Here is a 22,514-nt window from a genome sequence, read left to right as displayed (position 1 = left end):
ATCATTTGTTAGCTTAAGTAAGGTGCCATCCCTTGATTGCAGTGTTCAGTATTGAATACCTTCACTGCATCTCAGATCTAGCCGTTGAAATGTAAATTATGTGAATTGTGTGTGAATTTATAAAAGTCAAACACACTATTGAAAGTCATGAGTTGTGAACTGAAGGCAGTGGGTTTTAGATTAAATGAACACTTTATTAGACTTGTTAGTAGAGAAGTGAACATGTTTTTGTATGCCTACTATGTGTTAGGCAAAATAATCCTGTAAAGTATTTTCCATCTTTGTTTTAAAAGATGAGGCATTAAAGCTCAGAGGTGCCAAGTAATTTGCCTAAGTTTATAAAAGTGAGAACAGGAAGGTGTTCAAAACATTTTCCTTTTGTTCTTCATGTTCCATAATTTAAATATATTTGCACTTATTTTTTCAGATATATCTGAATTTTATTGTTTTATAAATGGAAATGTCATGGAACTTTTACATGTTTATAACAGAAGTCCCTAGATATACACCAGGATGGCACTTTATTTCTTCTGGGACTTGTGAAGATATGCAGCTTCCTCCTGGAACAATTGTATACCAAACACAACTTCCCCCTTAAAGCATCCCCCACTGATCATGACACTTAAGTGAAAAGCTATACAAGATGCCTCTTGACTTCCTAACATACAGTCTATAAACACACTTACCCTTCACTGATTATGAATTAACTGGTGCTACAGCTTTGCTGTCACAGCTGATGAGAACCTAAAACTAGTGCTCCCAGGTGTGTTGTATAGGCACAGAGGGCAGGTACATTCTGGGAGCCCTTTGCAATTCCTGGTTGCACCTTCTTGAGATTAGAAAATTGGCAACCTGTAGATGCTGCAGAAATGCCAGGCAAGTCTCATTTGGCTAGAAAGAAGGGAGGCAAAGCAGTCACTTGTTTTGTTCTTGGAACAAAAGATGCGAGCCTCATGGTTCATCAGCCTAGTCATTCTGGGAATTTACCGTCCCGCCTCGAGGGCTGGCATTAGCCTCATTTTCAGTGGTATATTGCCTAAGTGCGCTAGACCAACTGTGAGATCTTGTTCGATCTGGAAGCACTCTCTGGTTTTGAAAGTATCTCAAACAGATGTGAAATATGAGATCTGATTTTATGAAATACATTATCTTCATAAGCTCAGTATAGGAATAAGAGGGTGACTTTCTTTGTTCAGAGTTATTCTCATGTCCCTGTGAAGTGAGGGCATTACTCCTGTCTGCCTCGTTTGTCTCAGGCTTTACATATCAGATTAAGTGGATTTCCCAACATATGGAGACCAAGCAGAAGGAAATGCTAATAGAAAAGATATTGGTTATGGTGCTTGTTCTCCCTGACAATGTTCTTCTTGCTTTGTTGGAGGAATGGGATTATTCTGAAATGCCTGCATGCCTGTTTTTCTCTTCCTTGAAATGCCCAGGGAGATAAGTGAATAGTATTTACCCAAATTATATAACACGTTATTATTTCATCAACACAGTTGTTCCTCTTGACATTTGTGAGTGCCTTTTAGTAGTTGTTATTAGCTGCAATGCTCATAACTCTCTAGTCAACAAGAGGAGTTTGTACATCCTCTTCACAGGTAAGATCTTTGAAGTACAGGGTGATTAAATGTGCATAGGTGGGATAATGAGGCACCTGGCTAGTCTCATCTATTGGGAACAATTTGAAAGATTGAGTCACTCTTTCATTGAATATACATTTTGTATTTCCAATGGATGCCAGATACTATTCAAGGTGATATGAATAAAAAGGTAAATAAGATAATAAGATACTCCTGCCCTATGGAGCTCAGAGACTAATAGCAGGAATCATGAAAGCTACCAAGGACAGCCCAGTGCTCCAGGTGTTGTAATAAATGACTGTAGAAGCAGGACAATTGTGCCTCGTAATGGGTGTAAGTAGGGGTTAATGTGTGAATTTTGTAACATTCTGTGTAAAGCCTTATGTGTTTATGAACACAAATATATGTTTTGTGTCTATATACTCTTTTTCTTCTTGAGGGAAAGTCCAAACGTTACCAGTCTAAGATACCATAGGAATTAGGATGAAGTGTTAAGGAAGCCTAGGGGAAGAGGCTGAGAAATTTACAAGTACTGCCCTGTCCCAATTGCTTCTCTCTCATGAAGTTGGCAAGACAAAATTGCCTATGGATCCTAATGCCTAACTAATGCAGAGCTTTCTGATAAAACTTCCTGCGCACCTGACTTAGGACAAAATTCAAGCCAGGACTCTCTCCCTCATTAGGCCCCGTCATACCACCTGCCACCCCATGAATAAAGGTGGCCAATGTCCCAAATCCTGTTACATCAGATTATCAACTCCTCCTCCCTTACTATGAGAGAGACGATTTACATGGGAGATGGTAAGAGATGCTGTTGGTGATAGACTGTAAGCAAGAGAGTGGTGCTCAGGAAATATTTGAACAAGCTGAAACTTAAAGCACTAGATAAGTGTGTGAAACAAATAGTGGCATACAGTGTTTTAAAGAAAGGCTAGTGGTACAAGTTATTCTGTTACAAAATAACTCTTCTTCAAGTAGTGTCTAAAATTTTTACCCGTGTATACCTTAATACATAGAAGGCAGTTTTAATACCAAAACAAGATGAGATCCATAGATGACTTATTTTTTGAGCTGTTAGCCCTTCAATTTGAATCTTGTTATTGGATTAAGGATCCAATCAACAAACTGGTTTCTGAGGTAACGGGACATAAACAATTAGCTTTAAATGTTGGAAGTGGGCTGGCATTAGTGCCATTCAGTCAGTGGATGACACTAAAAAATGGTGTAAAAGCTATTGATGAACCAGTCAGTGTTTTAAGTTGCAACAAAATAAAACAACCCTGGCTACTTTAAGCAGAATCAGTAGACAAGTACCCAGCTGGTAAGGAATGGAAGCTGTGTTATGTGAATGGAAGCTAGTAAGGAATGGAAGCTAAGGTCCTGCCACAAGATCTCTGCTTAGAATGCTACCACTGATAACTGACCGTAGGACAGTATGCATAACTGCTCTTTCACTATGACAGCTTCACCACCAGTACCATGAATTATTGCTCTTTGAGAGCCCCATGTCTCTGGGTTCCTACTGTCAGATTCAAGGTCCTGAGCCAGGGGTCTCTGGTTGATAGAGTAACCTGGCTACCAGGAAGAAAGAGGAGGGGATGCTTGAAGACTTTGACTTTTCTAGCAAGAAAAGGGTCTTGTCTTGTCCAAAATGTGTGCATCAAGGCATAACCTAAAAAATAATGAGAATTCAGCTACTAGTCAATCAGAAACACCACCATAGACATCTACTTCAGTTGAGAAGACTTTTGTTCTTCCTGAAATCTCAAATGTGTTTATTTCCTGTATGTTGGACCATCTCAGAAGCAGCTGAGAAATCTGATATTCAGTACGAAGCACATTAGATTTTAACAGACCCAGCAACTCTCAAGGCACTTCTGAAAGACTTGAAGTAGGGGGACAAGTGGTGATGAAAATGCTTGATGTGGTCTGTCAGTGGGTCAGCCAAGTCTGCCACTGATGGAACTGTGACCTGGGAAAATTCACTTCATTTTCATCATCCTCAGTTTCTTTACTGATTAAAGGTAGGGGATATTTCTAACTGCCTGTTAGATTTCCTCATTTAAGTATTCATATATCTATCAAATGTTTATTTTGTACCTTCTCCATGCTAGTCAGCATTCCAGGCAGCAGGTAACAGTGAAGAGCAAGCAGAAAGAGGTTCCTGCTTCTTCTATCTCACTAGACAGACTAGTACCTATCTAGCAAGTACAGGGTGATTATTATACACAGATGGGATAATGCATATTATAGATAAACTAATATTTATACAGTCTATTTAGCAAACTGTGTCTAGTCTATTGTTGGTCTAAAGGGAGAATTAGAGAGAGTGAGAATCAATAATTCTATTTTGTATATGCTAAGTTTGAAATGACTATTAGGCAACCACATAGTAATGTCAGAGGAAAGGAAAAGACTAAAAATATAATCTTGAGTTTTATAAAAATATTATATGGCCTTTAAAGCCATAAAATTGAATGAGTTCATTCAAAATGTGGGACCAAATTTAGAAGAGAAGAGGGCTGAAGACCTAATCTTGGAGTACTCTGACATTTAGAGATTTGTTGTGAGGGAAACTAGTTAAATAAATGAGACTCCCATGGTACAGGGGGTAATGTGGAAACTTAGGAAGAAACGGACTCAAGTTTATCAAATGGATGTTGTCTTTGGCAGACACTCTTTCAGTCAAGGACTGTTGATGAGAATACATTTGAGGAGAATTGAGGAGATAATAGGAGATGAAAATGTGAAAACACTAAGTACATTCAATTATTTCAGGAAATATTTTAAAACACTGGTGCCAGATGCTGTTGTTGCTATCACAGTTTTTTTCTCATTATCTGTCTTTGGGTGATAGGGCCACCTATTGGAAGTCCTCAGAAAAAATATTATATTAGTTGAATCTTGGTCAGTGTCTTTACTCTGAACCAGGGACAAAAATCAAAGGTGAAGTTCCATAGTTGGGGGTGAAATCTTAGTTCACAACAAAATTCATGTAATAGGTATTACCAAAATTAAAGCAGAGTATTCAGATGTATATCTCCCCAAATTAACAGAGCCCACTGTTCTCTCCATTGTGTCTGTTGTACCCATTATGATCTTCATTCCAAATACAACTGCTGTCATATTGATCATAATTCTTTCTCATCTGTCTACTGTTTTTTTCTCTCCTGCAGCCTCTAACTGTCATAAACTATTACTATTAGTCTTTATAAACATTTTTATCATATCACTTCCTGTTAAAAACTCTGCACTTTCTTCTCCCTGTCTAAAGTGCAAACTCCATAGTCTAGAATACAAGCCACTTGGTTATTAAGTCACAACCATTTCTTTCTAGTATTATTTTCTGACTTACCTTTCAGCATCTATTGGTCAAGCAAGACTGAATTACTGTTTCATGTGCATACTTTATTTCCATAATGCTATTCATTGTTCTTCATGAAATGGCCTTTATATCTCTGTCTACTCTTTTGGTAAACCTTCCAGAATTCTCCAGGAGAACAGAATGTATTCTTTTTTCATAATGTATATAATGTTTTCTAGCAATCTGTTAATATTTATAAGTTTGTATGTGTTACGTACATATGTGTGTGTGTATATATGCTGGGGGAACACTACTTTCCAGTTGCATTTTAGGTTTTGTATTACTCAGAAAACAATTAAATAAGCTCTTCTTTCTTGAATTTTCTGTGTCCTATAGCCCTGTACAAAATGAAAGGCCCTTCCCAAACTCTCCCAGATTTTTATGTATTTCCAGGAAGCTTCTATTTTTTGGTAATTTCTGGTACTGGAGTCGTGAAAGCTGTCTTTTTTCTAAATAACATTTAAATGTGTAACTTGGCCCTGTCTCATTTTCAACAGAAATTAATCAATTGATCAATCAGTGAAAACAATAACAAAAAGTGAGCCAAACAGCAGCCACAAGAACTCACTAAAAATGTGGCAGGTCATAAGGAAGGCTGTAATCTCCCCAAGACACAGACTCAGCTTAAGATTACATGTTAAACATCCTATGCTATTATTTTGGCTATTCCACAACTAAAAGTTCCTGATGAATTTCCTCTATATGTAGCAACCACATTTCTACCTTCCTCTGAGCCAATTCCTTTGGTTCTTGCACTTCTAAATGCAATTTAACTTTAGGCTTAGTTACCCAGGCTTCTAAAACACCTAGGATTTAGGGCTCATCCTCAATACAAAGTAGCCTATTAAGGCATATTTTAAAAAACAGTTGTCTTCCCAAAAGGAACTATTAAGTGTCATCTGTTAAGAGTTTATTTTTCACCTTTTTACATCTTTGTAACACTTTTATGTCTCTCACAAGGCAGCAAATTTTCCAGCAAGTAGAGATAGGATCATAATGATGTGTTCCATGGAGTTATGCACAGTTCCTGACATATAATAGGCATGGAATAAGTATGTGTTGAGTGAGTGAATCGTTGATACTGTTTCTTCAAGGTGTAAGTTTCCATGTTTTTCTATTTCTTCGAATAATTTATTCTAGAATAATCAAAAATACCTACTAATTATTAATAAGTATGACATTATATAGCTAGTTAAATAAATACTGACTTAAAAGGAATAAATAAACACTACTGACCGAAGAGTGCAGGCCATTAGATTGTATTGAGGTTAGAGTCTTGGACATTTTTGTTTGGCACCAATGTGGTGATTGATCTTTGTGTTAGTTTCTCTTTGCTATTACTACTGCGTTTAAGTAAAAGACATCTTCAGACTGAAGGAAAAATAGGTGATATCCCATAACATTTATGAAGAAGCTCCTTCTACCCTCTATTTTCTTCTCCAGTGTGTGTATCAGGTCTGCCCCATGGGAAAGTATTGGTTCCTTCAGACAGGCACTGTCCTTTGTTCCATATATAGCACTACTGCTCTTAGGTGTTCCGTAGATTTTGTTAAAGTGACTTGATTAGAATCGAGAAGTTTCTCTGAACCTCTGGGCATTGACTTCCCTCTTTGTTTCATTTTAGAAATGGCTAAATCTGTTGTGTTCTCCAGAGACCAAAACATACACCCAGTGGATCAAAACAGAAGCTTTTTTTCCACCTTCAATATGAAAAAACAAAATCAGAATGAACCGTATCTATGAAGATTAAATAGTAAAATACCCCTTTTTAGATGAATCAACCAAAACAGTACGCTAAAGATCAAGATATTTAATCAACAAATAAATCAAATGCTAAGTTAAAGGCTATCAAAGAGAAGTAGTTTTTCAGTTTTTAATAAGAATAAAAAGTGAATCATATGTCAAAAATAGGAATGTTTTGTTTTTGCATAACAGAGCAATGTTGCACAAAATGTGGTCTGCATGAGGAATAGTCCAGGGAGGGAGAACTGTTAGGCATTGAAACAGAGGAGCTATTTAGTCACAGAAATGCCTGTGATGGAGAGGCAGATACTCAAAAGTGAACACAAGTGCACTGTTTTGAAATATGCTAACGAGATCCATGCAAATAGTAGACTAATTTATAAAATAGAATTTACTTTGTTTACTCAGATAAAGATATTTTAGAAATGTTTGATTCTTCCACTCCCCCAAAATTAATGTGTTGAGTACCCCATTATTATACCTAAAGTACAGAAGAAAGAAGAAAGCTAAGGGAATTTATTGTTGTCCAGGTGGATTTTGTTTATTTTTGTTTTGTTTGAGCCAATTTTTCTGTGTTGCCCAGGTTGGAAATCTTCTCCTGCTGAGTACCTAAAACTACAGGAGTGCACCACCATGCCTTGCCCTATCAGGTGGATCTAAATCCCAGATATATTACCTACTGCCTAAGTAAAGCAAGGCAAATCACTCACCCTATTCTGAAATGTAACTTCTTAATGTCTGAAACAAGGAGAGCAGTACATTCTTCAAAGTCTTGTTGCAAGGATCATTTGACTTAACATGCAGATTACCTAAGACTAGTGTTGGGAATTTTTCTGTATAAGGCTGGATAGTAAATATCTTAGGCTTTGCAGATTGGATGGTTTCTGTTGTAACTACTCAACATCTGCTGTTTTAGTTGCACAAGCAATCATGAGCAACATGTAAATAAACCGCCATGGCTGTGTTCCAATAAAACTTTATTTACAATAGACAATGGCCCACATTTGCTCTGTGGGCCATAGTTAGCCATCCCATGATCTTGAACAATGGCTGGCATGTTGGCAATGCTCAATTTAAATATAAAAAATCATCCAACACGGTATCTGCCACATAGGTAATTTTGAATAAATGCATTAAGTGAATCAATCAGTCAAGAAATCAAGGAATGACTATGGCCTATGAGTATAATTATTATCTCTAACCTCATCACTTAATATTTTACTACTTTTTATGCATGTCACTTTTTGCTGTTTTGATGAGATCATTTGACAGTTCCTACTGATGTCCCAGATACAAGAAGATGCCTTATGCTGTCAGAAATTTTTAAAAATACTTTTTGAAAATATTCTTAAAATAATTGGCTTAAGATATGGTATTTAGGAAACTCAGTGGTGAAAATTGGAAGAAATCCCATGAAGCCTTCTTTTCAAAACAATACTCCATAAATGACTATGTACTAGGAGATATTCACGGGGTTCTATGGTAAAATATTTTTGAGAAATGATGTGTTAAAGGAAATTAAGCAGGCTCCTCTATCACATAAATTATCATGGCCTTTGATGTTAAAGAGGGGTGGAGGAATATATTCTGTACAATTTCTCAAATATTCTTTAACTAGAAATTTTTTAATATACCTATTATCATCTTACATATCTGTTTTACATACCTATTACCACCTTTGGAAAATCTTATTTGGGAAACGCTGCTCTGTAACATATATCAAACTTCAGTGCCTTTGAAATAAATGATATGACTGGCCTTCTCAGACAAGGAACTTAGCAAACCAAAAGAGAAAAATGCTGACAATTTACTGTTTATGTTTGGTATTTTTTTCATTGAATCATTTCTTCGTTTATTCAATAACCATTTATCATTCACTATATCCAAGGTGCAACCTTATTCCTATTAAAAATTTAAGGGTGGCTTTATGAATAGAAGGTTTAGAGATTCTAAAATAAATGACTTTATGAATAGAAGGTTTAGAGATTCTAAAATAAATGACTACAATCTCAAGCTCTTTGTTTCACATCGATAAAAAATTTTCTGAGTTTCATGTGAAGATAAACTTTTATTTCCAAAAGGAACTTCAAAGTTATATGAAGATAAAAGAAAAGCTACAGTGAATGAACTGGAGTAATATTTGGCAATAACCTGCCAGAGAGCTCATCTGAATTAGAAAGGACTCTGATAATGAATCTCTTATAGTTTAAGTCCAGAGAAGCTTGAAATAGGGTTGACGCAGCCTTGCTGAAACTAATACCCTTGCACTAGAATCATCTTCAAAATTTGATAATGAATTTTATTTAAGCAGAAATTAAGAAGATGAATCATTTTCAAGCAATTCTCTGTGTATCTAAGGGTACTGTACTCTTTTTACAGGTCTCAGTGAAACATTGCAAAACACAAAAGAACTACTTCAACTAAGCAATTGCTATAAATTCAGCATCCTTGATCACCAATATTTTTATCATAGGGCTTTAAAAGGATGTTGTTCCCAGAAAGAAACACAAATTGTTTATGAGTATTGTGAGAAAGAACAAAGTAACTTCTTTCTACTTCCTTCCCATGCCTCAACACACACACACACACACACACACACACACACACACACACACACACACACCCCTTCTCAGAATTTCTTTCAGTAAAAGGATTTTCTTGACTACAATTTAATTCTTTCTTGTATGAGGTTATCCTGAAAGAATACTTTCTGTGGGGCTAGTGGAACAAAAAGTTGAATCTACAGAGCCTTCTAATAAGTCATATATACATATACATTTAGTGACTTCATAATGTTATTGTATATTATATATATTTAACAGTTTGTGCTTCTATACTGTTGGTGCTAAGTATATTCCAGACATTCAGTTGAAATCTATTTTTCAATGTAAACTGAAATCAGTAATTATGGTGACCCAACCTAAACTTAACAGTGTTGAGCCATTCTTTGATTAATGTGAATTACAAAAAAAANAAAAAAAAAAAAAAAAGCAATACAGAAAAAAATATATATTCTCCAAAATACTTAATGGATGATCTGGATTAGAAGCCCAGTGTGGTGAATAATACAATTGCCTAATGTTGCACAATCTAATTTCTCAAAGATGTGCGGTAATATGTAGATCTCTCTCAACTTCAAATCTTAGAGAAAAATTATAAACCCCCTTAGGAAACTAATTAAATAGGGCTGTGTGGAGAGTGAAACTTTACATTTACATTTAAAATTGTGGTTCTGTGACCTGGCCTTCCTGGAGGTTGGGGAGGACCTTCCCATCCAACTGAGTGAGCTCCTCAAAATGATTTAAATGTTTGCAAGCGAAGGGTTATATATGAGAGAACTGGCCAAGTCCATGTTGAGACTTTTTTTTTCTCTTTCCTAATTTGGTAAATAGATATTATCATTTCAGAATCTATCAATATTGATATTAGTATCCAGAGTTAAATGCAAATGACCCAACTCAGCATGTATTTCTCATTACTTTTCTAATCTGTACACTTGAAAAATGGATTTCCATTGTGGTCACATGCTTTCTTTAAGGGATATGAGCAGAGAAGACAAAATATTGAGAAACACGTAGGAAAGAACCTGAAATGAATTGATAGAATTAGTGACAGAAATACAAAGTGAATTGTGAAAAAGGAAAGTAACTTAATCTTATTAAGCCTAGCAGAGCCAGTATAATTAAATAGCTGCATGGTATCATTTAATTATTTTCCTAAACACTACTATCATTATATATGACCAAGAAATAACTTTTCTGTATTTATTTGACAGAGTAGCAAAAAATGAATGAAACGTACATTATCAATTGCAAAAGCGGCATTACAGCGGATTGGAAGTAATTTGAAATTACACCTAATAGAACAAAGCACACTCCAAATTAATGTATAGTGCTGGTCGGAAATAAATGAATTCTTTACTCTTAAGTCTTTTGTTTTAAAGAGAACCTTTAGCAATGAAAGCCAAATAATTGTCCCTAAGACCATGAAATGAATCAAAGTAGCTGTAAATGGCTTTCATGATTACAAGAAAAAAGATTTTCTTCTCTTTGAATCGTTCTCCTTTTATGCGATGCAGGCAGAGTCCTATAGTATGACATAGAGCCTCTTAAGTTGTTTCGAGCTGTAACTTTGACATAACTATTCTCCTTTGTCTGGTTTCATGTTTTACACTGCACTCTTTTCTCTTTACACCCTTTTTCTTAAGCTGCTCTTTGCCTGCCTGCTTCCCACTGTTATAATAAGTGAGTATATGCCATGACTTGTCAACAAGGAACTGCTATCAGCCAATTCATTAATGAGGGTCCTGTCTGAAGTTCTCCTGTGAAACATAATAATTTGTTAGCTTAACTAAAATCTTCTTTCTTCCTGAGGAATGTCATTCTGAGAAAATATTGATTGAGAATGGACCCCTGCTAGGTAATACATGTACAATTTATACATACTTGAGGATATTCAAGGGCACTATCTCGTTTTTGATAGTCAGTAATAACTAATAAACAAAATGATCTCATTTTAAATCAACAGATGTTTTAAATTGACAATGGAGATACAATTCACAAGCATGCTAATAATTATTTCAAAGTTAGTGGATATTAACCCAAATTAAAACAGGCACGAATGTATAAATTTATATTCTGTTTTATTTAACTATTCTAAAACAGTCTTTACCCATGTGATTCCTTACATATGAAATGCTATTCTCCCTGCTTATTCAAATTAAAATAATAATTCAAAACAATCATAAGTTTTGCCATCTCATGTTATAGCTAAAAGTTCTAACAAATACATATTTCTTGCCTTGCTTTCTTGAATACCTTCATTTATGGATAGCAAGTAGAAAATATAACATTTCATCCCAGCTATATTTGATTTTAAAACTGTTGCTTTTGGAGGGATGGCTCAGCATGACTTTAGTATTTCTTACCTTCAGGTGGCACTGTTACGTGACCTTTCAGGACTGCCTCAAACATTCAATCCTTGATACTGTGTTCCTCTTCACATTCTATGTTCTTTACTTCTAACTTTTAGCCCTGCCTATGTTAATCATCTGGCCCCAATCTTTACTTTTCGCCTTTGCTTTTAATTTAGCTTTTGATTATAAATTGTTTTTCATTTTTCAGTTTTTATTTTTTTAATTCTAAGGCTATAACCTGAACAAGTTGAACTCTACTATACATCCTGGGAAAGCTGGACCAGACTTCTCCTCTCCCACATTGTGTGGCAACTATGTTGAGGTGAAAGTCAACTGTATTTTGAGTTAGAAGAGATGAGTTAGAGGGTTGATTTTAAGTCCTAATACATGTACAACCTTGGACAAAGCATAATATTTCTGAGCCTCTTTGTTCTGTAAGCCTATGACCCACCTCAATATCGTATGTGTGGGGTCCCTTTATTAATGCCATTTGTTGAAAATAGCATGGTGACTTTTTATGGTATTCTAGATGTATATCATATCATGTGTAAATCTACTGTCAGAGATGTTGGATTTCCAAGTATAGCTGGTACACAGGAAGGAAGAGGCTGAGTTCATAGGGAACAGTATAAGGACTTCAGTGGAATATAGGGATGGTTCCCAAAGTGAAAATAAGAGTGGATGTTTGACTACTTCACAATACAATGTATAGAACATACAAAAGGGGATAATGAACCTAAGCTAGGCTTCAGCTAGTGTGTGTGCCTTTGATCCGGCACGTATATGTATATCTAGGATAGGCTGAGCTGGTTAGTGGGGCAAGGAGAAACACTACATGCATTGTGGTCACATCGATAACAGCTTTACAATGTGTCAACGTTTAAGAGGTTTGTGATCTCTATGGAGGAACCTAGCTATAAACTGATAGGAGAGTAGAGTGAATCTAAGGAGGTTAGAAAGTATTGGGAAGCCATATATTTCAGCTGGACTCCAAGTATATTTTCAGTTCCCCAGAAGGCCAAAGCAGACGTCTAACTGTATGCATTAGCCCAACATGAGAGGAATGGGCTAATATTTTGGCCATATAAGCACACTGCCTCATGTGTATATCTAGCCCAGAGTTCTGTGTCTGAATCAAATGTTAGCTCCCAGCAAAACTATTAAGTGGTTTCTAAGGAAATTAGTTTTTCCTCTGTGCTCTCTCAACACCATGTTAAAATTTCTAAAATAGAATTTAACATCATAGTATTTCCATTATTCATAATTCCATCTTACCTTCAGATTATGGGTTCTTAAAGGAAGGCATAAAATTGCTTTCTGCTCAAATTCTTCAGTGCTTAGCATGGTGCCTAGAGTAGGTACACAGGAAATGCTTATGGAGTAAATGAATAAATAACAAAGCTTCATTTCAGGTCTCAAAGATGTACCTCTGAATACTGTTTATCTTGAAAATGCATGCCTTTGTCACGTTATTAACCATGAATCTTGGCAGGGATGACTTGAAGTCTATGACACATGTTGGGGTAAGGAGGAGGGAGACATCAGAGATATCTTCTGCACTTGTCTTACCTTCCTTCTGAAACATTTGGACCAAAATTTTTATCCCAAGAAATGTCATAGTGCCATAGACTATAGTGCCTCTGATTCCCTCTAGTACAGGGTTAGGAAAATAGTTTCAAGCATATGTCCTATTCATGAAAGATTCATTTTCCATATGAAGTTGACCTATGATGTGCCATGAATGTGAATACACCATTGTGAGTATCTGTAAAAATGACCAGGGAGAAAACAAAAGGCTCTTAAATTATTTTTCCTAGCATCATATTTTACCACTGAGGACCATAACGAGGAAGAAAGACTGAAGCCTATTACTTCTTCTGAATTTCTTTTGCTCTGGAATCACTTTGGTTTACAGTGATCCCGTCAGTTTTCTAAATAATTAGAAAGCACTTTGCTGAAGAAGTGTTAGTGGCTGCATTAGTTTGGAGGCAATTTGGTTTAATCATGCGGTTGATGATCCTGAACTGCTCAGCAGTTCCAGACTTCACTGCCATAAACACAGGTACAGGGAAGTATTTTTTCCAAACAACTTGTAACAAAGAGTAACTTTTTTCCCCAGACTTTTTATTCTTAAAATCCACAGTTAGGGACTTTGCTCAAGTAGGACTTTTTTGCTTAATCTTCACACCCTCCTATTTCAGAGTGCTGAATTATCAAGTAAGCCAAGAGAAGATTATACTAAAAATGGGACTCTCAGAATTGTGAACTTATTCAGCAGAGATTTTACATGAACCTCAGGGGATTTTATTCAAAACTTAACTTGAATAATTTTCAATAATACTCTCTGGTTTTGGAAAAGTACCTCTCAAAGTTTCCTATTTCTTCTTCTTTAATGTGTATAGAGATACTTAACTTCTATAATATCACAAAAAAAAATGTAGAGGTAAAATGGAAATTCAGAGATCTGAATCCTCAGTGAATGCTCTTAGTTTGAGTTTATAAAAAGATTTATGATAACAGTTATTTTGGAAAAAAGTATGTTCAGGCATAGAACTCCATAAAATTCATTCATTCAGCAAAAAATGTGTTGTGTGCCTACTCTGTACCAGGCTTGCCAGACTTTCCAGACACCCTCCGTAATAATTTGAAGTAGAGCCAGTCAATCCAGCTTTGTGATTTTTCTCAAGCAGAACTCAGAATCCCATTTATAGAAAAAGGCAACTGCAGCATTACCCAAGATAGGATATGCGGGAGAATGAGAAAACAATGCATTCCACAATGGTGAGTGTGTATGATGGAAGTGGCCTTTCCTCATCCTCGATGCTTCTCCTCCAGACATTTATTCGCATGGTGTTTCTTCCCATCATGTCTCCTCGTGGAGGGGCTTTTGCGGGTAACCCAGTCTAAAACAGCACCACCCTTACATTCTCTATTCCCTTATGCACCTTATTTTTTTAAATCACTGTTGAACAGTATATTTAGTTATATTTTTATCTTTCACCAAAAAATGTAAGCAAAGTTTCCTGAGGGCAGGGCCTTGACCAGTTTTGTTCATCTCTGCATTTCCTGTGCTCAGATCAATGACTGGTGGGTAATAGGACCCATTAAACGTTTGGTAAATGAAAGTATTTATTCTAAGTTGAGAAGTAAATAATCCTAGCATACCTTCCTGTAAGACTGGGAAGAGCTGAATTCTGACTACAGGCAATGGTTTAAAAAAAAAAAAAAAACACCAACAGGAAGGGTATAAGCTAGATAAAAAGGCAGATGTACCTTCAGAATGAGAGTTGAGCATCAGAGATCTAGATCTTTGATGTGAGCTAAGGGAGAAATCATGAGGGCTAAGCTCAGGTGGCCTTTAAGTAACAGGTCATTGAATTTCAATAAATCTAGGAGGTGTGAGACAAATAGTCCAGAAAAGAAATTAAGATGTACCTTTTAAGTCCCTGAGAATTCTTGCAGAGGGGCACCAATCTCCCAATGGTGAAATAGGCAAAACTACTCCAAACGTAGGCCTGGAAGAGGAGATCCAGCATTAGACGAGAACCTTTCTATGATTAATGTTCAGTTTTTCAGAAGCGAAATCTGATTGTCAGAGGGCTAAATGCCCAGAGTTACATAATGAATAATCAGCATAGGCAGAGTTAAAACGTGGTTCTGTATGGCTTCAAGTCCCACATTCATTGTACAAGATTGTGCCTCTCCCCACCTTTGCCCTCTGGGTGCCACATCTTCAACTCTTCCTCATTTTCTTACTTTCTCTTTTGGACATACTCTCATTGTCCTAAACATTTTTTTTTTTTAAAAAGCTACTCTGAGCCGTGTTTTTTTCTCCTTTCCCTTAGTTTGAAGGGAATAGTTAACAAAGCTAAAAGGAATATAAGGTAAACTACTTTTCAGAATCATCAGGGTATTTAGCTAGTATTTTCTGTGCATAAAGGAGAAGAAAGCATCTGAGAGCAAATCACAACAATAAAGGTAAAATGTTGTCAACATTTGTTTGGAAAAATAAATGCATTATAGCTTAAATTTCTAGAATTTAGCCAAGGTAAATTACATTTCCATTAACTTAGAATACCCTGGTTCCTAATGATTGAGCTACTGTTTACAAAATGTCCCATGCAACATATATAGGAGTTATGGGAATAATAGTTGTTAAAAAAAATCCCTGGGAAATTTAAATTTTTTTAATGATTTAGGAATAACATGGAATTTTAGCTGAGTTTGTAGAAACATTATTATATATATATTTTTAATTTTAGGGAGGGGTAGAGCTGGCTATTTGACAAAATGAGAGGATTTCATGAAACATAGAACCCATTTGTTAGAAAGGCAAAATGAAGTCGTGTATTTTATTATTCTGATGATCATGTGTTTGAAGTATCAGCTAACATCTGGCATTTATCAAAGATTAGTATAATCTGGTTTTTGCATAGATGTGATCATAAATGTCTGTTTGCGAGATTGATAGTTAAGATCGTGTATGATGGGGATGTAGTCATAAGTTTTAAGTTACCTTTATAATACCCATTGGTTTCATTTTTTTATTTTTATAAAATAAACTTTTCATTTCCATTGTTCATTTCTGGGCTTAGTGCTGTAATAACACAATGATAGACTTCAATTACAACCTTTCAAAGTATTAAGTTGGCTTTTCACAGTAAACTGAAGTAGGGGTATGAACAACTAACTGAGAAAAATTCATCTACACATTCCAAATCATGTATTGATCCAAGCATATTTATTTGGTACTCCTAGAATCTGAGGATGCACACATGAAAAGAGGGAGAAAAGTCTCTGTCCTCATGGAATTTATATCTAGGGAGGGAGGGCAGACAATACACACAGACACACACACACACACACACACACACACACACAGACACACACACGCACACATACACACACACACATACACATACATACACACATACACACATATACACATATATATACACATACACACACACAGAGTAATTCAAAAGAGCTGTAAAATGGGCTGAATGACGAGAAAGTGCCAGGGTAGTAGGGAGCCAGAGGAATGCTAATTTAGATAGTTTAGTCAAAGTTGTCTCTCTGAATAAACCACTTTTAAGCATGATTCATTTTGAAAGCTGACAAGAAGTAAGAGGACAGAAATATGTTATTGGGCTTATTAAGAATAACTTATTAGACACCAAGCAGTTTTAAAAATTATTCTCATGAGCTATTTCAAGCAATATTTACTGTAACACAGCAATATAAGAATTAGTGTACTCATATGAGCTGAGGAATATGATATACAGAAAGACTGACTAATTTTTCTGAGATCATGCAATTTCTAATTGAGTCAAGTTTAAAACTCAGATCTGCTTAAATTTAGAAACCATGTTCTTTCCATTATACTGAGGTGTCTCATAGATCAAATAAATTCATCCTTTAATGAGGATTTTTTTTCTCTCAAAGGTAGTTTTGTGGAGAATGAAATTTTCTGGACAATTGTTCCCAGTCTCTTTAGAGAAGCTGTATTAGAATTCTACCTCTCAGTATCTATGAAATTTCCTCCTGTGCATTAGAAATTGCTGGACACCGTAGAAAGAGATAACATGGAGTTGCTACACTCAGGCACTTTCATATTGAGGAAGGGGGAAAGACAGACAGAGGGACAATTTCAAGGTACTAGGATACAGGCTAACATGGGATACTGTGAGAAGAGATGAGAACTGCATCTTAAAGGTGGAAAAGAGGAAAGGAGGGGAGTGTATAACTAGTAGAAGTAACAATTATCTGGGTCTTGAGACAGCCAGAAATACAAAGTTCGGGGAAGTAAGGGACTGGGAGCTCTTTTAGTTTCTGATGGCTGCTGTAACAAATTTACCATGAACTGGGTAGCTTAAAACAGCATAAACCTATTTATTCCCAGTTCTGGGAGCTAGAAATCCAAAATCAGTATGACTGTGCTAAAATCGAGATGGTGGCAGGGCTGCACAGCCTCTTGGGCAGTTCTGGAAAACCTTTTTTTGCTTCTTCTGGCCTTATATGGCTGCAGGATTCCGTGACGTACAGCTGCATCACTTCAGTCCCTACCTCTCTCTTCACATGGCCTTCTCTGAGTGTGTGAAATTTCCCTCTTCCTCCCTCTTGTAAGGGTGCGCGCAGCTGCGTTTAGGGCCCACTGGGATAAACGGGAATAGTTTCATCTCAAAACCTTTAACTTAGAGCTGCAAATACTTCCTTCTTCCTTTCCTTTCCTTCCTTCCTTCCTTCCTCCCTTCCTTCCTTCCTTCCTTCCTTCCTTCCTTCCTTCCTCCCTCCCTCCCTCCCTCCCTCCCTCCCTCCCTCTATCCTTTCCTCCCTCCCTTCCCTCCTTCCTTTCCTTCATTCGTCCCTCCCTTCCTCCCTTCCTATCTCCCTTCCTCCTTCTTTGTCTTCCTCTCTCCTACCTTCTCTCTCTCTTTCTTTCTTTTTCATCTCTCTCTCTCTCTCTCTCTCTCTCTCTGTGTCTCTCCTGTATTAAGTAACATGTACAGATACTAGAGATTAGGGTGTGGTTATCATTGGAGGAGGGTCATTTTCAGCTTACGTTAAGGGTTAAAGAAAAATAGCATGCAGAGGGAAAAAGTAGATGTCTGGAGGCTGTTAGGGCACTAAGCATTGGGGAGGTTCTGATTGAGAAGCTGAGGAAGGCTAAGGGAAGTCATTGAATAGTATTTTTGCTTTGTACTAATTTTCTAGAAACATCACTCACAATTCATTCATTCCATTATTATGTATTTGGTTAAACTCTGTGCAAGAAACTAGAAGAACTTAATGGTGGGACGATATCTATTTATTATCCCTGCTTTTATAGAGCTTGTGATATCATGGTGGAAATGGGCCTTTAAACACACACATGCACAGATAGATTATATGATTACACACTGTGATAATTCCTATGAAGAGTAACACAAGATGTCATTAGGATTGATAAAAGTCCAGAGAAAGCCAGCACCTTTTTTTAGGATAAAAAAAGTTCTAACCATGTTGCCTACTGATATATATCTTACATAAAATATTCTAGATAGTCCATTCTTTCTGTAACACCTCTTCACTTGCCCCTCATTTTACTTTTGTTTATTGCTTTTCCCCACTGGGGCCAAAAATTACTCTTCATGTTATATTGCTTGAGATTTATTTACATGGTGTCCTTAAGGATGTGACATTTAAACTGCAGTCTAATGGTTGTGTCACAGTTAACTAGGTAAAAGATAGAAGGAAGCAGAGAAGAACATTCTGGACAGACATGAAAACTCTATGATGAAAAGATTTGCATTGAAGGTATAGAATGAAGACCAGTGCAATTCTGTGAAGAGAAAGTTCTATGCAGAGAGACTGGTACAAGATGCACCAGGAGAAGCCAGATGATAAAAGCCCTGCTAGGCCACACTCAGATGTTCTTTGTTGTATAAGCATTGGAAATTAAGAGAAGTATTTTTTTTTCCCATTTATTTATTTGATTGCATTTTAGGTTTTGGGGTACATGTGAAGAACATGCAAGATTGTTGCATAGGTACACACGTGGCAGTGTGATTTGCTGCCTTCCCCCCATCACCTGCATCTGGCATCTCTCCCCTTGCTGTCTCTCCCCAGCTCCCCACCCCCCACCGTCCCTCCCCTATTTCCCCCCAACTGACCCCAGTGTGTAGTGCTCCCCTCCCTGTGTCCATTGTTCTCATTGTTCAACACCTGCCTGTGAGTGAGAACATGTGGTGTTTGATCTTCTGCTCTTCTGTCAGTTTGCTGAGAATGATGGTTTCCAGTTTCATCCATGTCCCTACAAAGGACACAAATTTGGGGTTTTTATTTATTTATTTTTTTCTGCTTTCTAAATTTTGCCTACAGAAAATTTGTTCTATTTGGTGTACTGTTTGATGAATGCATGCAGTCATGCTAACAATACCCAGAATCAAGGTACTGATCAGTCCTAACACCTTCCTAGCATTTCCTTATGTTACCCCTTTGTGGTTAACTCTTCCTCCTTTCCACGGCCCCTGACAAACACTGATTAAACAAGGGTTCATGCAGTCATGGAAAAAAGACTAGGTGAAAAGACAAGACTGAAATTCAAATGAGAAAAATGATGACCTAACACTGTGGTAGCAGAAAAAGTAAAGAGGGTATAATAAATTTAGGAGATATTTAGAATCCAGAATCAAGAAAGCCTGATAACAGTAAATATTGTAATTTGGAAGAGAAGGAAGAGTGCAGGAAATTTACGGGTCACTGGCTTGGAAAACTAGGTAAATGTTGTTAGGTGGAGGCAGAGTTCAGCCTGTGGTGTGAATGAGACATCTAGGACAGGGTGCTTGGGGGATTTTGCATCTCACACCCGTTAAAGCAGTTTCAACTAAAGATTTACATTTGACAGACGCTCAATTTTGAAAGGAACCTGAACCCTTTTCTTTCTTCACTACCTAATGAACATTTTGTAAAATTAAAAATAATAATATAAAAAAGTATATAAATGGCATACAAACTGTGTGCTAAGCCTTGTTCTGTATTTCTAAACATACGTATATTTAATTCTAAAAATCTCAAAAGTAAAAATCACTTGTATTTTACAGATAATAAACCAAGGCATAAAGATATTAAGAAATATGGTCAAGGTTTCACAACTAGTAAGACTTAGAGTTTGTAATACAAGCGCATTACTCAAATGGTCAAGGTTTCACAACTAGTAAGACTTAGAGTTTGTAATACAAGCGCATTACTCAATTACTAAAGACTAGTTCACATGCATTTTATTATATGTTTAGGGCAGTCATACTTTTAGGAAATTAATCATAATTATCTATGAGGCTTTTAACAATATCAGTGCAATCGGTATTCATGACCCTTTCTACCTTACCTGCTAAAGGAAAGCAAGGAAGCAAGGACTAGAAAACTTTTTAATGTCCGTACCTGATTTTGATACATCCCTTTTCCTCTCTTTCACCGTTAAGCACTACTACTGACACACACTTGAATGGTGACAACCACCGGGTTTATGGTTAGTGTTCTTAGGTTACTGATTCATTGTGGATATTAATGGATCACAGAAGTATGCTACAAGTAGATGTGAACAAAAAAATATTCTGGACTAGCCCATGCCCTCAGTATAGTCTGAGTGGGCACCTGGCATTTCTTGCATACGGCTATATTATATGGACCATATTTTGGCCATTAATATCATACATTGCAATTTACAGGCATAATAAAGAGTTAAAATTAGTGTTTTCTAGTGCAGTCACTGGGTTATATGAACAGAGTTCTAGAAGTTGATCCAGGCTGCAAAATGTTAAATACACTGCATATGTATCCTTTTTTTCCATAGGCATATTCTTGAAATTCATCCTGAACACTTTTATGTATTGTATTATATTTTACATTTTCTAATGGAAATAAATATCTAAAGAAATATTATCTTTTTAGAAAATACAGACCTTCACAAAATGAGTGAGCATTTCTAAACTGTTTTGTAAACTACATGTTCATATAATGCATTTGGATATATGTAATGATATTCTCTTTTTCCACATTTATGTTTATGGGGATGAACCTTCCAATATTAATTTGTAGAAAACCCTAATAATTTTTCATCTCTTAGTTTTGTTGTATAATCAAAAGAGTTAAAGATCTCTTTCATATATTCTAAAGAGGAAAGAGTAAAATCTGAATATTTTGCATTAACTTTGTGTCGTTACCAAAAGGCAAAAACAAAAAGAAACAAAAAGCAAACAATGGCAATAAAACATGTCAATAATGTTGATTTCTGTTGCAAGGCCTATGCTCCATTTAAGGTAAATATTTTATTTCAATCAATGAATTTTAGCTCTTTCTCAGTATTGAAATCACCTTTTCCAGCATGTCTGAAGCAACACAAGTCTTACTGTTGTATTGTGCCTATTTATTTATTCAGTATTCACCTATAATGAGAAACAATTGGATTGGTAAATAGATAATTGGAGGTGACTTTTGCAATACAGCACTAATATCAGAATGGATTTATAATCCTCTCTTATTTCAAAGATTGAATGCTGATTGAGTTATAATATTTTGACCTGCTGTTTATATTCCAGAGGATTATGGCCCAGACATTCCTCGTGGTTTTAGTAGAATGAATAATGTATTCTTCCCCTAGAGGAAGCTAAATGCAATATGCCAGAGTTATGATCTCAGAAATTTTAATTTTATGTTATTCTTCCTTTTGTTTTTTTCCCCAGGTTAGCCCATAGAAGAGTGAGGTAAAGAAAAATGGGTGGCCGTGAAAGTGATCTCTTTCACAAAAGAGTCATAGGTTTTGAGATGTGACCCTCTTCCCAGGGCCCTCGTGATGTAGACTGTTTCTCAGTACTTTGTAATGTCCCAACTGCTGTTTGGGAGAGATGAAAACAAAAATAAAAACCAACAGAGAATGAGTAAAAAAGAAAGAAGCAAGTTGTGTGTGTGTGTGTGTGTGTGTGTGTGTGTGTGTGTGTGTGTGTGTGTATGTAACTTGGCAATGATTTTACACTGTTAAATCCTATAGAGAAATAACATGGGGAATGCTTATAATGTAACATAAAACAAGATTCAAATGTGTGCATGTTTTATCATTTCAACTGTTTTTCAAAATTTCCAAATTATAAGCATAGGGGGAAGAAAGCTGGAAGGAAATAAAGCAAAATGTTAACAGTTGTCATATTTTGGCAGAGAATATATATTTTTTCTTCATATTTTTCTAAGTGCTGCATTTTCTAAAATTTTAAATGAGTTTGGCCAACTTTTATAATATAAAAAGACACAATTTGGTGACAGTAGTAATGATATGGTTGATGATCCATGAGTCTAATCAGAGTTCAGGCTAAAAAATATGAAAATGAGCAAAAATGTAAGCTCTGTCTTTAGAATACATTGCATTTTTCCCATGAAT

At 36.1% G+C, this 22,514-nt stretch overlaps 1 long non-coding RNA gene across 1 annotated transcript in view; it reads right to left on the bottom strand.

The window, feature by feature from the left end:
* LOC119473416 overlaps nucleotides 1-15,155 on the bottom strand; it is a 46,415-nt gene extending 31,260 nt beyond the window's left edge. Inside the window, exon 1 of the long non-coding RNA XR_005202629.1 lies at nucleotides 15,041-15,155. This is a non-coding gene — a long non-coding RNA (uncharacterized LOC119473416). The remainder of the gene's footprint in view (nucleotides 1-15,040) is intronic.
* Nucleotides 15,156-22,514: the final 7,359 nt, after the last annotated feature.

This window comes from Cebus imitator, unplaced genomic scaffold, assembly GCF_001604975.1.
Source record: "Cebus imitator isolate Cc_AM_T3 unplaced genomic scaffold, Cebus_imitator-1.0 Scaffold157, whole genome shotgun sequence".
Lineage (NCBI taxonomy): Eukaryota > Metazoa > Chordata > Mammalia > Primates > Cebidae > Cebus > Cebus imitator.
The sequence above is the reverse complement of the archived record's forward strand: the minus strand, read 5'-3'. Positions and strand labels throughout refer to the sequence as shown.